Genomic DNA, 6,526 nt, shown 5'->3' with positions numbered 1-6,526 from the left:
CGAGCGCGGGCCCGCCCCGCCCTCTACCTGTGACCCGGATTCCTCCTAGCCAGGCGCCGGCGGAAAGACGCACGGCTGGGGCCCTCAGCCTGGAGGGTGCAAATAAGGGTCTGTGAATTGAGGACACTTCTCCAACTCCTGGAATCGGTGCACAAAGCAATCTTTTTAAAGCGAGTGGCCGGGGCTGTGTAATAATTTACCCACATTTGTCCTGGTACACCTGTTTTTCTCTTTTAGACCAACAACTATTTACCCGGCTCTCACCCAAGCCAAATGCCGGTTTGTTTATTAACCCCAGAGGCTTCAGCCCGCTTTCAAGGAGACAGATCCGGGCACAGAGGGAAGCTTCAAAACATTAACATTTCAAATGAATGCTCGCCAAAGTCGTGGGGGAGGGGAGCGGAGTAGCGGCGGGATCCTTGGGCTGCTCCTCTCCCGGGGCTCCGCTTCGCCCGGGGACCCGGCCGGGTATTTACAAGACTGAAGGCGCCGCTTGGGGCCGCCTTTGTTGTGCGGATGACCTCGCGGACATTTCCTGGACTAATCAACAGCCGGGCGGCTACGCGGTGCTATCCGGCCGCGGCCGGGGGAACGGATGGGTTTCTATGAACGAAGGCGGGTCCTTGGACTCCTGCTGGCGGAAGAAAGCCGGGCAGCCGCCTTTGCCCAAGCGCACTGGCTCTGCTGTCCCTCGCAATGCTCGGGAGCCGCTGGGAGGCGGCTAGCGATAGCAGGATTGGCCAGTCCACCGCCACCTGGGCTTTAATCTCCGTATCTGAGGGCTTTAAGTCCAAATGGACACCCCGCACCTCCGTGCTTCCCTCCCGCTGCGTCCCATCGAGGTGCGGCATGTGCAGCTCAAGAAGGAAGTGTAGGAGCGGACCCGCAGTCTGCAGCCGGCCCTGGGCGCCCCAGGCCAGGCGCAGAGCCCACCCAGCCTTGCACCGCGCTGCCCCTGGCTCTGACGCCAGCTGGACGGTTCCTGCGCGGTTTGCTACGCTCCCCTTTCCTCCTCCCTGACTTATGCATTGCTATCTTGGTCCCGCTGAAGCTGATCGACATGGCAAATCGGAGGACTCCGGGTCCGTGGCCTCTCAGTGACCCCCGACGGCATTCTACAAAGTTGTAGTCTCAGTTGTAATTAGCCGCGTGCGTCCTAGGCTTCCCCAGGCCGTGGCTTCCCTCGAGACCAGGTCTCCCCAGGAGAATGTTTGCATGCCGGGTCTTCTCCCGAACTCACCTCAGTCTGTGCACCATTTTCTCTGGAATCACGGAGACACCTCCAAGAGGATCCCTGGGATTGTAGAAAGGGAATGAATTGTCAGTTTTAGTAAAATGAGGACAATAATACCAGGCCCCCTTTCCCCCTCCCGAAAGAGCTTTAGGAGGCCCCAGTGAGTTAAGGGCCAGGAGACTTAAAGCCTCTTGGATAAACTGTAAGGTCCGATCCCAGGCAGCTTCTGAGTTTTATGTCTCTGATCAGAAGCCGCAGTGGATCTCCTGACAGGTGCAGAGACTCACTGGTTTCAACCTTTGAAAAAAGGATATGCTCTGTTAATTCTGTGCCCTGAAAAATGCGATCCCCCAACTTTGCACCCGGTTTCAGGCTCCAGGCCAGGAAATCTATCCAGGCCCAGATTTAAGAATCCCATTTCAAAAGCTCCCCAGACTCCACTTCCCTGCTTATTCCCTTTCTCCTGCCAAGCTGGCCTACTTGTACCTGGGCAGTCCAGCTTCGGTGTCTTTGTTAGCAGTGAGCTGCCTACAGGAATGCCCACCCCCCTTCCCTTGCAGCTCTCCCCCACCACCCTCCACCCAGCCAGGGGTCATCACCTCACAACTGCTACAGCAACTGGTTGAACCTTCTGACCTGGAGCCAGCTGCCTCCTAGCCTTTGCCTTCGTTGAGTTTGTCTCAGTCCCCATGACTGGCACGATCCTGGGACAGGGCCTTGACTTTGCTCTTCTCTGTGCCCTCTTCACCTCCATTAGTCCAGCGCTGACTGGAGGACCCCTTTAATAACTTCACCTTGGAGGTCATCTCCCAAATGCTGCTTTCAGTGGGGATGTCACCAAGGATAATTCAGAAATCCCCAGAAGGCCCACAGAGTAGATTCTTAGGTGTCAGAAACTTGGCAGTATTCTTCTGCCTAGGACAAGCAGCAGGGCTGGAGAACTGCTTCCGGGCTTCCCAAACTGAGGGCTCTGCTAATACTCTGTGGGCTGCTCTGAGCTCAGTGGAGTGGGACCATCAGCAGGATGCTGATGGAGGATTGCTGTGGGCCAGGTGGCAGGTCGGGTTAGGGGTACCGGGAGCGTGGGGTCTAAGAGATGACAGGCTCAGTGTCTGGGCTCAAGCAGTACTTTCTGAGCAGCTCTCAAGGCTTGAAATTTCTTTCAGCTCCTCCCCACCGCATTAATTTCTCCTTCTGTGCATCTTTACTTTCCTCTCTTCGAGTACTTACTACACCATCATTTGTTAGTTTTATCAGTGCCCACCAGAACCAGGCCATTGCCCACCTGAAGGAAGGTTACCAATCAGATGATGGTCAGGACAGCCTCCAACTCAAACTCTCAAAGGACATCCAGGAAAGCGATTCTAAGGTTGGGCATGTGCCAGTCTGGGGTTGTTGGCCCTGGGAACTCAGGTTTTTTAAAATTTAATTTGGGGGCTTTATTTGTTTTAGGGTAGCGGGATATAAAAATTACACCTAGCTCTCAGATCTTGGTTTCATTCCATTGTCCAATAAAAGGAGCCAGGGCCCCTTGGAGAAATGCTGATTCTAGGACTGGGGAAACAAATGTACAAGATAAGCCTGGAGCATCTTGTAGTGCCAGAAAGTAAGGAAGCATAGAAAAACAAAACTCCACAATTCTGGGGGTGGCAAAGGGACCCAGAAGCCAATTGAAAGAGTTTCCAATGGCTAAAGCTGGAGCAATTTGAACAATAAAGGTAGTGTTGGATGGTGACCCAAAATATAAAATAAATATCCATGAGTCCATGCTGATACAAATGATTGAAGAAATAAACAAATGGGAAAGAAGCAGCAAATCTCCCATGCAGAAGAATTCCAAATAATGTAAGCTGCTGATGTGAATTAGCTAATCTTGAAATCTTTTTGCATAGAAGGCTGCTCCTGGGTTTTATGTTGCAACCTGACTTCTGGACATGCTGGGTCTGATCTCTATGGTTCAGTAGTTCTCAATCTTGGCTGCAAGTTAGAATCTCTTTGGGAGCTGCTAAGACCCAAATTAAACTGGACCCCAGAAAAATTAAATCAAAATTCCTAGCCATGCAAGCCAGAGATAACAGTATTTTTTAAGCCTCTCTCGGTGATTCAGTATGTAGCCAAGGCTGAGAACCATTGTTCTTGTAGTAGGTGTAGATCCAGCACCAGGTGGGATTGGCCTCTTGCAAGTAACTCGCTCCGGAGTCTCTAAACGGTCTTCAAGCAGGTGACTCCTCAGACAAATGAGGCTGAGTGTGGTTAGGAGTAGTGAGAACCTCACTGCACTTTTGAGAATCCTTATCACTGCCTTGTAAGAAACAGCAAGGCTATGAATTCAACTAAGAGTGTAATTTATCAAATTACTGCTCAGATTTTGGGTCTGATTTTTGGCTACCTCAGCCATGTGGCTACAAGAGGTGAGAGATTCTTTTAGCACAATCCCAGGTTATGTGATTTCATTTCTCAAAGAATTCTCAGTCACTTTGAGCAAATGGTTTTCCTACTGTGTTCTCTGGAGGCAATCCCTTTCTCTGATATTGTTTTTATTAAATAAATGATTTCACCGTTATATGAAGTGAGCAGAGGTAAGACTGTATATAACATGAAATTTCTGAGCTAGCTATTAACTTATGGAGCAAAAACAGTGGGCAGAGGGTTCAAGGGAAATTTGATGTGGTGAGTCTCTAACTTTGTAACTGTGTGTCACCAATTTCTCCTCCATTTTATCAGACTTTGGCATCGTTTCCTGTGATTTTATACTTTATCCAAATATTTTCCTCTGTATTTTTAAAGGAATGGAATACTTGCAAATAGAGGTTTTTATCGTGCCTAAAGCCAAAAAGATTTTTATAACATTTTATTTCTTTCTCTCCTTTAACCTCAAAACGATCTCAGACTTACTTTTATTTTCTTCCCGGAACTATTTGAGAGGAAGTTGCTAACATGATCATCTTATAATACTAAAGTGTAGCCTTTCTCAACCAGGGTCCTCACCTTAATGACAGAAGAGGAGAATATGATTTGAGTGACAATTTATTCCAGTTCCCCCCAAGAATGGCATGTAATTAGTATCATTATGCTCAGGGAGAGTTAATTCATATTATATTATGGATGCTTAAGATACTAGAGCCTACTTCTTTCATGTAACACTAAGTTAGGGTGTATTTCCTACAAAAAAAGCCACTTACATTAAAGTCAGGAAATCAACATTACCACCATCTAATCCTCAGACTCCATTCAAGTTTTGCCAAATGTCTTAGTAATGTCCTTGAGAATAATAGGATCCAGTGCAGACTGGGCACCTTGCTTCTATTCTTTTTTATAATTTTTTTTAATGGAAGTACTGGGGTTGAATCCAGGACCACGTGCATGCCAAGCATATGTCTACCATTTGAGCTATGCCCTCCTCCCTGGCACACGGCTTTTAGTGTCATGTCCTTTTAATCTTTACTCTGGAACAATTCTGTCTTTCTCTAGCTTTTTGTATCCTTGACATTTTGGGGAGGTTAGAGTTCAGTTATTTTGTTGTAGCTCCCAATTTTGGTTTTGTCTGCTGTTTCCTCGTGATTAGATCGGGGTTATCACCAAAGTGCTACTGTGTGCTTCTATCTGCACCAATCAGATGGTGCATGATTCTGATTTGTCATTATCACTGGCGATATTTGCTTTGACCACTTAAGTAAGATAGTGTCTGCCAGGAATCTCCACTGTAAAGTCGCATTTTCCCCTTTGAAATTAACAAGTATTTTGTGGATACTTTGAACCTCTGTAAATGGTCCATTCCTCATTAGTTTACTTGTTCATTAATATATATAGTATAGACTCATGCTTCCCTATTTTATTTTAATGGGTTTTACTTTCCTAATGTCATTATTTCCTTTGACTGGCTCAAATTGTCCCAGATTTGGTCAGCAGGATTCTGGTTCATAGGTCTTTTAGATATGTTCCCAACATTCTTTGAGCAAACCCTTGCTTTCTGGGGCAAAAAGATGTTTTGAACTTATCTTGTATATTCCCTGCTCTAAGCCTGGAATCTGCCATTTCTCTAAGGAACACTGGTTCTTTTTTACAGGAATAGTATTTCTGGGTGCTAGGTATGCTCATGGCTATTAGGACTCTGCTCTTCCAGGTCCCCTAGACAGCAATACGAAACGGACACACACACACATCTATCTATCTATTCTGAAAACTGTGAGTTCACACTCATACCTCCAATATCACACGATTTATGTTATTTTTCTCTCTTTTCATATTTGTAACTCACTCTTCTGACAGTGAGAAACTCCAATTATCCGTAAAAGCTCACTCATGTGATCAATCCTCTATATGCAAACTATCTTCACCACTGCTTCCTCCCCACAGAAGCACAGATGTCTTCATCAAACACACTTGGGCCCCAACTCCCCACACCAGTCTCTCTCTTCTACATGGATGTCTTCTTCATCCTGCTCAGGCTCTGGAAACCCACACTAGCTTCCCCTCTGTGTGTATACCCCCCTCACTCTGCTCAGACTGTGAGACCGTACACCAGGCTGCCCCTCCATGTCTTCTATGGTGGTCTTTAAATATGTCTTCAAATTCTTTGATAATCCTCCTATTGAAAGGTGGACCAAGGAAGGTGGGTATAGCTCAGTGGTAGAGTGTACGCTTAGCAAGCATGAGGTCCTGGGTTCGATCCCCAATACCTCCACTAAAAAAAAAAAAAAAAATAAGGTGACCTAATTTCCCTCTCCTTGACTGTGGGCTGGATTTAGCATCTCACTTCTAATGAATAAAATGTGCTAGAAACAATATCATATGACTTTCTAGACTAGGTCATAAAAAGGATCACTTCTTCCTGGCTTACTCTCTGGGATCCCTGGCTCTCAGGGAAGCTAGCTGCCATGTTGTGAGGACACTCAATAGTCTTTTGGAGGGAGCCACATCTGGATAGGCCCACATGGAAAGAAACCAACTTGTTAACACTGACTTCACAAGCATGAAGTGAACCACTTTAGAAGCAGATCTCCCAGCCTCAGCCAAGCCCTCAGATGATTTCAGCCCTCTGTCCATCGAGTCTGCCAGCCAGGGCTCCACACATCACAGAACAGAGACAAGCCATTCCTGCTGTGCCCTGTCTCAATTCCTGACCCACAGAAACTAAGACAGTAAAAGATCATTGTTCTAACGTAGGGATCAAATTTAGGGGTCATTTCTTATGTAGCAAGAGATAACTAATACACATTCAGTATCATGCTCAGGCTATGATGCCCTCACTGAACTACTCCTTGGCAGTGCTGTCCTTCTCACCCTTCTTGG

At 46.8% G+C, this 6,526-nt stretch overlaps 1 long non-coding RNA gene across 1 annotated transcript; it reads right to left on the bottom strand.

The window, feature by feature from the left end:
• Positions 1–270: 270 nt before the first annotated feature.
• LOC135321864 (uncharacterized) lies at positions 271–1,773 on the bottom strand. The gene is made up of 2 exons (XR_010382042.1): positions 1,721–1,773; positions 271–1,294 (listed from the first exon to the last, which is right to left on the bottom strand). It is a non-coding gene; the product is annotated as an uncharacterized LOC135321864 (long non-coding RNA).
• Between the last annotated feature and the right edge of the window lie 4,753 nt (positions 1,774–6,526).

Source organism: Camelus dromedarius, chromosome 8, assembly GCF_036321535.1.
Source record: "Camelus dromedarius isolate mCamDro1 chromosome 8, mCamDro1.pat, whole genome shotgun sequence".
Taxonomy (NCBI): Eukaryota; Metazoa; Chordata; class Mammalia; order Artiodactyla; family Camelidae; genus Camelus; species Camelus dromedarius.
Note: the sequence above shows the minus strand (reverse complement) of the source record. Positions and strands in the feature narration are given on the sequence as shown.